Source organism: Alexandromys fortis, unplaced genomic scaffold, assembly GCF_014885135.2.
Source record: "Alexandromys fortis isolate MF-2015 unplaced genomic scaffold, M_Fortis_MF-2015_v1.1 scaffold_16, whole genome shotgun sequence".
Taxonomy (NCBI): Eukaryota; Metazoa; Chordata; class Mammalia; order Rodentia; family Cricetidae; genus Alexandromys; species Alexandromys fortis.
The window spans coordinates 8685673-8694531 of record NW_026067893.1 but is presented as its reverse complement, the minus strand read 5'-3'; the positions used below and the strand labels follow the sequence as shown (position 1 = coordinate 8694531).

Sequence of the window (8859 nt, the reverse complement as noted above, 5' to 3'; positions counted from 1 at the left end):
GTCCAGAGTTAACTGCAATTAATCTTGAATTATTTTCTTTGAATATAAACAGAAATTAGCTCCTACTATACAATTTCTCCTTCAATGAAGAATGGATAAAGAAACTGGGGTACATATGCCCAATAAAGTATTATTCTATAGTAAAAAATCATGACGTCATGAAATTTGCAGGCAAATGGATGGAATTAGAAAAGGGCAAACTGAGTGAGGTAACCCAGACTCAGAAAGATGAACATGGGCTTCCTCTTCCTGTAAGCGGCCAGAGGTGACCCGTGAAGGTGGTTCGCTACTCTCTGGACCCAGAAAACCCTACAAAATCAAGCAAGTCGAGAGGATCAAACCTTCGGGTTCACTTTAAGAACACCCGTGAAACGGCCCAGGCCATCAAGGGTATGCACATCCGAAAACCCACCAAGTATCTGAAAGATGTCACTTTGAAGAAGCAGTGTGTGCCATTCCGACGGTACAATGGTGGAGTCGGTAGGTGCGCCCAGGCCAAACAGTGGGGCTGGACACAGGGTCGGTGGCCAAAAAACAGTGCAGATTTTTTTGCTGCACAGGCTGAAAAATGCAGAGAGCAATGCTGAACTGAAGGGTTTAGATGTGGACTCTCTGGTCATTGAGCACATCCAGGTGAACAAAGCACCTAAGATGCGCCGACGAACTTACAGAGTCATGGCCGGATTAACCTATACATGAGCTCCCCCTGCCACATCGAGATGATCCTTACTGAAAAGGAACAGATTGTTCCAAAGCCAGAAGAGGAGGTTGCACAGAAGAAAAAAGATATCCCAGAAGAAACTGAAGAAACAAAAACTTATGGCACGGGAATAAATTCAACATGAAATAAATGCAGATAAAAGTAAAAAAAAAAAAAAGATGAACATGGTTTGTACTCACTCATGAGTGATTATTAGATGTAGCATAAAGGACAACCAGACTACAAACCACAGCCACGAAGAAGCTAGGTAACAAAAAGGACCCTAAGAGAGATGCATGGATTTCCTTGGGAAGGGAAATACATGAGATCTCCAGGGTAAACGGGAGGGGGCAGCCAGGGAGGGGATAGGATGGAGGAGGGGACCATGAGGTATTTGTTTGGTTGAGTTGGAGGAAAGACAGAGAGGGAGAGTAATAAAAGAGATATCTTAATAGAGGGAGCCATGTTGGTTGGGGTCAGGGTGAAACATGAAGCCAGGGAAACTCCCAGCAAACCACAAGTATGACCCAAGCTAAGACTCCTAGCAATTGTGAAGAGGGTGCCTGAACTGGCATTCTTCTCTAACCAGATTGGTGACTATCCTAATTGTCAGTAGAGAGCCTTCATCTGGTAACTGATAGAAGCAGTTGCAGAGATCCACAGCTTTCTGCTTTGCTATTGACCATTCAGTTCTTTATTGGCATCATCAGGTGTTTTAGACTGGCAAAGAATCACAGCTTCACATAGTTAAACAAGTGCAACATAAATAAAAGTCACATACTTTAAAATAAAATTTTCCATCAGGAAGTTAATTGCTCACAAACTACAGGGTAAAATAAAAGAGATACAGATCAACAAACAGAGCTGGAACCTTGTGTAAGAATATAATTAGTGTTGCTCATTCATCTCCCTATTGCTCAAAACAAGCACTTTTCCATTAAAATAAAAGTTACAAAATAATATCTTATAAAAAAAGCTATTGTTGCAAGCATGTCTCAGGATCAAGTAGGAAAGATAGATGTGCTTAATGACCTTGAAATTTTCATGTAGTTCTAAGATTCTGTGATAGTCTCTGTTCAGAAATAATCCGAATGCTGGTTAATTTCTCTTCAAATATTTCCTGAGTAACTAGTAAATAATTAATGCCCTGAAACATATAACATATAGATAGACCATGTACTATATGTCTCTACTACGTATAGTTTATATTTTTGTGCACAGAAGTCCATTTTGCCCCCTTAATTGTAAATATATAGGCATTAGGAACATTGCTGATCTATTCGAAATGTTGGAGACCCTCTTTTTTTCCTATTCTATACTTTATATTAGGACCTTGCATAAGATTATTTTCTGGTTGTTTTCATGTGCATCTCATAAATTCAAGTGTTGATGTATACACAGTTTAGAGCCCCAGGTCACATTTATATGGCATTTAAATTGACAGCAGAATATGTACTTCAATTCTATAACCTTTTGGGATCCTGAAGATACTCCAGATTCTTGCTGTGTGCGTTGGGAGGTCGGTCCTTCATAGCCAAGATAGTGAGGGACGAGCAACTGGCTGTTTCTTTACTTTGGTGGGAGATGCACCATGAGTCTGTTTACTCTTATGTGGCTGGTGATGTCCGTGTGATGGTGAATACATATTTGACCAACTAGGTGATAGTTCATTTTATTTTTTAACAGAAATGACCAACAGATAAATTGAAACTCTGAGTAGCAGCACCAGGTGTGAGTTCCAGAAGTTCTCAGCTGTTGTTGTAGCTCAAACCTTCTATGCTTATCAGTTCTGCTGGGTACTGTTATCAACATGGTAGCTGCTGTAAAAAGAATCTCCAGGCACCTGCCTGAATCTCTCCTACTTGCTGGAGCCTGCAGCTTCCAATAGCTCTACTATAGCAGCTCTCAGTAGCTGTCCATATACAGCAGTGTTTTCTTGATTCCTTTAATTGTTGTTAGGTTTTGTGTTGTTTGCCTGTTGCTCCTGGCCATTCTTTGGAGCACTTTTAACTCTTTACTTGCTGGTTATGCTCAGGGTTAGCTTCAATTGATATTACTTACCCTCAACACCACCAGCTTAGCCATCTCCATAAAAGATGGCCATTCCTACTTGGTGACAATCCATATGAAAGAGGTTATATTACTGTGGTCTGTACTGAAGCACAAACAGTAGGACATACCATGCAAGTTCCCCATCAATCTGCCAAAGATGCCTGGGATAGTCACCGCTGTCCCTCATTGGTGAAGGTGGGGATGATCCTGACCAGTGGTCTGATGGTATCTGCGAGGAAGTAAAGGCCTCGGCGGATACGGCTATGAGGCATTTACCTGAGTGTTTACGGAAAATCACATACAGCTGAAGTAAGATCTTTCAAAGGCTTTATGAAGCATCTTACATAACTATGAATAAAAAGGGGTCTCCTGTGGTGAGGCGTGGCTTTTGCAAGAGAAACAATGATCGTGAGACTGGAGGAAAATCTCATCAAGGCCTCCATGTTTATATCCATGTCTTCTCTAGAGACTACTAGACATTTGGAAAACCTGAATTCTCATACAGTGGTACTAGAGTAGCAGTTGCTTGATTGGCAGCTCCTACATTATCCAAAAAAAAAAAAAAAATGTGAGGCTGAAGGAGTCACTGCTACCATCTGTAGGGATGTCAGAAGTAGCAACAGTGTTGGTCATGATTCATCCTAATATGCAGACCATGGGAAGCATAGCAGAAAAATTCAACTCACCCAGATTTCTTCCTTATAGTTAACTGTCGCCTGGCTGTGCTTCTGCCTCTAACTAAACCTTGACAGTTTGAGCTTTTTAAAAACGAAAATTACCTTAACACTAAAAAAAGGAACAATAAGCAATGAGATCTTGCTTTAATGAAACATCTTGGCAAAGTACTTTACTTTTTGTATGTATCCCACCACATACAAAGTCAAATCTTTGACAAGTTAAAAGAACTAAAATTCAATATAAAGTTAACAACTTTCCCCAACACTTATTCTTTGGCCAATATTTTTACAAGAAAGAGGGGAAATGAGTGGTTAGGTTTATTTCTAGATGTTCTGTGGGAGGTAATGTTGTTCAAAACCAGAGCATAAAGAGAAGCCAAAATGCCAGGGTCACCTGGCCCTGAGTATGTCTTAAACTCAAGTTCTCTCCATATGATCCATCACTAACGCTGTGATTCAGCTATGATACTTGGTTTCTTCACTGTCAAAATTTCTCTCACCTCTTTCTTCTAACCTCCTGCTGAAACTGATTCCACTTTAGCTTTGCTCTTATTCTTATCAATTTTTGTAGTTGTTCTACAATTAACTTCCTCCTAGAGCTTTGCCAAATCTTCCCAAATATGTTCTTTGTGTTATATATCTCAAGAATTTTATCTCTACTATAAATATCTGCTTAATTCTTCAATTTGTGAACAGAGAGTTCCTTCAAAACAGAAATAGTGCTTTACTCCAGTTTCTCTGTATTTGATCAGGATGATTATAAAGAATATTTGTTGAATAAAAAATAAATGTTCTTTATTCAAATGTGTTTTGATTGCATATTATATAATTTTTTACCCAGAATGATAAATTCACAAATATCCTGCGGAAACTGAAAACAGAAACAGGATTAATTAGCAAATTAAATAGAATAAAACAAAACCAAGTGGAAATTCGGGATGAAGATGGAAGTAATCCATTCCAGTAAATATAGCATCACAGTACATGAGTGAGGGTGCCAATTATCTACTCTCTGATGAGGAAGAATTGAGCAGCAGTCTCTGCTGAAGCTTTTCACCTGCACACCCAAGGGACTGCGCTGTTCAGTGAAAAATGACCTGTGACAAGTGCAACCACTGTATGTTCAATTGCTTCTTTCTCTGAACTCAGGATCTTGAGTCTTCTTGTGTTTTCAAATCCAGGGGGAGTTTCTGATACTGTTGTCAATGAAGCCATCGCATTCACTTAGGCTCTTTGGAGATATACACAAGCAGAAAATAAATTTGAGCCTCCATCTCCACGTGCTTCAAACTGAAAAATCTAAGGAGAGAGGAGGCTAATAAATAGAAACGCTATAGCTCTCTGGAAATAGAGTTAAATCATCTTTTACCAAATTAACTTTGGGTGATCTGAAGACATTTCTGTGAAAAAAGTACAAAGGGATTCATGATGTCAGCACCTATCACACTAACACAATGATAATGCTAAAAATCTCTTAACATACTATCCTCTATTGAGATCAACAATGATATAATCCAAACACCCCTGAAAGCTGGCAATGGTCAATCAATAATGAACATACCACAACAGGAATCAAGGGTAAGCTATAGGCTTTCAATGGAGAATATAAACATCATTAAAAGCCATTTGTTGCCAGATGGGAAAAAAGAAAATCAAATGATCATATAAAGATACCATTTTTCATGCAAAAAAATTTATTGTATTGCTTTGAAAAGGAAATTTTGAAAAGGAAATATGAGCCTAATTACCATACTAATGTATGCTTTCATCTTTTAAAAGAAGTAGCTTAAGGAATACAGGGTTAGTTATCCATGACTATAAAATTTTGAAATGGCATTCATAACTGTGTATTTGGAAAACAGTACAGTTATATAAAACAATAAACACCTTGTAAAATTAGTCAGTCTATAGCATGATCTAGGAAACTAATAGTTTGATCCTAACTCCTAAACCACGAACAAACAGCAACAAATGGTTGGCACTCATTGAACTTTTATTATTTGATGTTGATGTCTCTATATTACATAAATAGTATTGATTTGTTTCCAGTTGGAAGAAGTGGGGTTTTCTCAGTGGTTCATATTTTTTCTTGTATGGAAAATACATTTTTATATAATAAACCCTGATTAAGTTGTCCATTCCATCTTCTTGTGCTAGTTTGTCCTTGCCTTGACTCCTGTCTGGATCCTCTTCATTTCTGTCTCACATTATAAAACAAAAGATCTTTGATGCTATAATAATGAGATAATTGGAGATAAGACAAAATCCAAAGACATCAGAATAGGACAAAGCAAACCAAAGGAAAGAAGGAAAGGAGCCTCAGAAGTGGCACAGGAAACAGATACAGGTGTAGAAACCTACTCCCCTGCACACTCATTAATTTCATAAATACAAAAACAGAAGCCATAATATATACCCAGAGGACAAGTAGTGGAGATACACCATTATGACACAACATTGTGAGAGAAGAAACCTCCGAAGATGTTGTTGAGTTCTCCTTCTGTTGGCCATCCAAAGCTGTCCGTCCTTAAGAGTATTTTGTTTACTCAGTGAGACTTCCTTGGAGAAAATTTAATTTTCATTTCCAAGTGGTTACTAATTTGATATTGCTTTTGGGTTAGGGATAGGCACATATGCCCTCTCCTTTCAAATGTAGGACCATGTGTATCATAGATACATGTATGTACTGTGCATATTGCCTCAGTCTCTGGAGTACATATGTTCATCTATCACATTGGTTTACAGGGACTCATTTTCTTGTTTTCCATGCCTTCTGCTCTTACATGTTTCTTCCTCCCCACTTTTACAGGGTACCTGGAGCTGTGAGGAGAGGGATTTGCTCTATACATACTGTTTAGGTGAGAGTTCCAAGGTCTCTTCAGTCTGTGAATAATGTCTGCCTGTCTTCTCTGTTTTTATTCCCATCTGCTGTAGCAGGAACTCCTTTGATGACAGCTGAGCAATGCACTGATCTATGAGTAAAGCAGAATGTTGTTCAAAGTCATTTTCTTGCTACGTTCTTTTAGAAGGACATTATTATTTAGTTTTATCTTAGATAACTTGACAATCTAATCTCAGATTCTTTGTCACTAAGGAAGCAGTTTCAGGTATGTTTTGTATGTCCTGGCATGGGCATTAATTCAAATCAGTTATTGGTTGGTTGCTCTCAGAAGCTTTGTGCCACCATTAAACTAGTGTATCCTCCAGGCAGGCCATTTGCAGATTGATACGGACCGACGGACTACTCCTCATTCAATAAGAATGAGCTTGGAGCTTCCCGATGTGTAGGTGGTTACCATTGGTAGAGTTCATGTACACTTTTCCAACCCATCTTACAGAAAGTGAAGTTCTGCGGCATCCATGAGGCTATCTTCCCCTCTCTCCTGAAGTTTGATGTAGACATCGAGGAGAACATGAATGTCAACACAGTGGTGGTGTCAGGTGGCACCACCTTGTGTCCAGGCATTGCTAATAGAATGCAGACAAAGATCACAACCCTAAGGCCCAGCACAATGATCATAACTGATGTTGTCACCCCTAGCACTCAGTCTTTACTGGGGGATCCATCTTGGTCTCACAGCGTAACTTTTATCAGATGTAGCTTAGTAAGCATGAGTATGATGATTCAAGCTGTCAATCATCCAGACAAATGCTTCCTATGGACTGATGAACTGAGCAGGTGACCAGATATCTATCTGCTCCACGGGATGCTTCTGATGTGTCATTTTGCCCTGGAACCCTGTACTCCCCACATGAAACCATAATAAGCCTCTGGAGAGAAACATGTCCTTAAGGATTATGTCTGATGTAGGGAACTGGATCATTGGACTTTTGCTGATATTTTGACCTTGTGTTTAAATGAACTGTCCCCTTTCTATACATTTGATATGCTCTTCACACCTTGTTTAAAGTCCTTGATCCATAGAATTCAATTAGTAGCTGCAGAGAGCCCACTATAGAAGAGAAATTCCAGCCAGGTGATCTGTGAGAACAGCATGCTGTGACCTGTGCACGGTGTTAAAGGCTGCTTCAGGATTTCTCAAAGCTGGCAATGGTCTCAAATTGGCTATCATGTCCATCTTGCTGGTCAGACAGTATGGAAACATCCAAGCACTAAGACCCATTTTTAGTTCTGGTGTTTTTCCACCTGACCACAGTAGATTCCTTAGTGATTTGCATTAAGAATGTTGGAATTTAAACCCACAATTTTATTCGTTATTTTAATTCATGTACAGTTTTTAATATTTAGCTATTTAAGAAATTACAAATTTTGGTTTTCTATTTTTCACTGAGAATATCAGGCCACCAACACATCACTATATAAAGAAAATAAAGTTCTCTAGTAAATAAAATATATATTTTCTGAGTTTTCTTTCTGATTGGATGGAAAAGAATGCAAGCCGTAGTTTGAAACCATATGCACATGCTTGTGTTGAGATGCAGCAGCAAGGACAATCACCACTAATGGATTTGAGTCTCTCGGTAGTGGACTATACAGATAATACATGGTTCATATATTAACTAGACTAGAGATATAATGGGAATCCGGACAACTGAGCCTTTTAAATCCTTAAAAATTCATCTAGCATGCCAATTAAATCTGTGTTTTGTTCTCTTTTTATATCATGTTAAGGTGTGATGGTCAGATGAATGAGCTATTTCTATGATTTTTCCACTACAAGACTCATTATGCAAAGTACAAGTAAAAAATATAGCACTTGGGATGGATACATTGATTATCTATGTTTGGAAATCCCTGGATCCTTAAGTTGTGGGTTCTCTGGTTGAATGTCATAGTACTTCAGGGGCATATAACCTCCTTTCTAACAGAAAGGATAGTTTGAATTTTCAGATGTTGCTACTACCGAACTCTTCAACCTATCCATCATTGCCTTGGCAACAGTCTCCACATTCTCCTGAAGAGCATGGCCATATGGTAATTTTATGGTCTTACTATTTTAGGAAAAGATGTTCTTCTAAAGCTTTTATCCATTCTCCTGCCATCTGCCATAGCCACCCCAGCATCATTGCTTCACTATGCAGACTATCACTTTCAACAATGTTATAAGCACCCCTCATCAGAATATTAGAACTACTTTTCTCAGTGTGTTACAAAAAGTAAAATTGTACATTCCCACTAAATTATTAAATACCCATTATCTAAATTTAATTTCTACTCTCACAAGCACTCAGAACTCAGCCTCTGGGCAAATAGAATGTCATGCACTGTTATCAGTTACTTTTCTATTACTATAATAAAAGATAGTGACCAAGGCAACTTATAAAAGAGTTTAACAGGTCTATGGTTCCAGAGAGTTAGTGTTTCTGATGTCAGAGAGGAAACATGTGGAAGAAACAACTGAGAGCTCAAGACTCAAATCACAAGCTGGATGCAGAGAAAGCTCGCTGGAAACATGCATGGCTTTTGAA

At 38.6% G+C, this 8859-nt stretch overlaps 1 pseudogene; it reads left to right on the top strand.

Moving 5' to 3' along the window:
• The first annotated feature begins 307 nt into the window (after positions 1–307).
• Positions 308–834, top strand: LOC126503729 (60S ribosomal protein L17-like; annotated as a pseudogene).
• Positions 835–8859: the final 8025 nt, after the last annotated feature.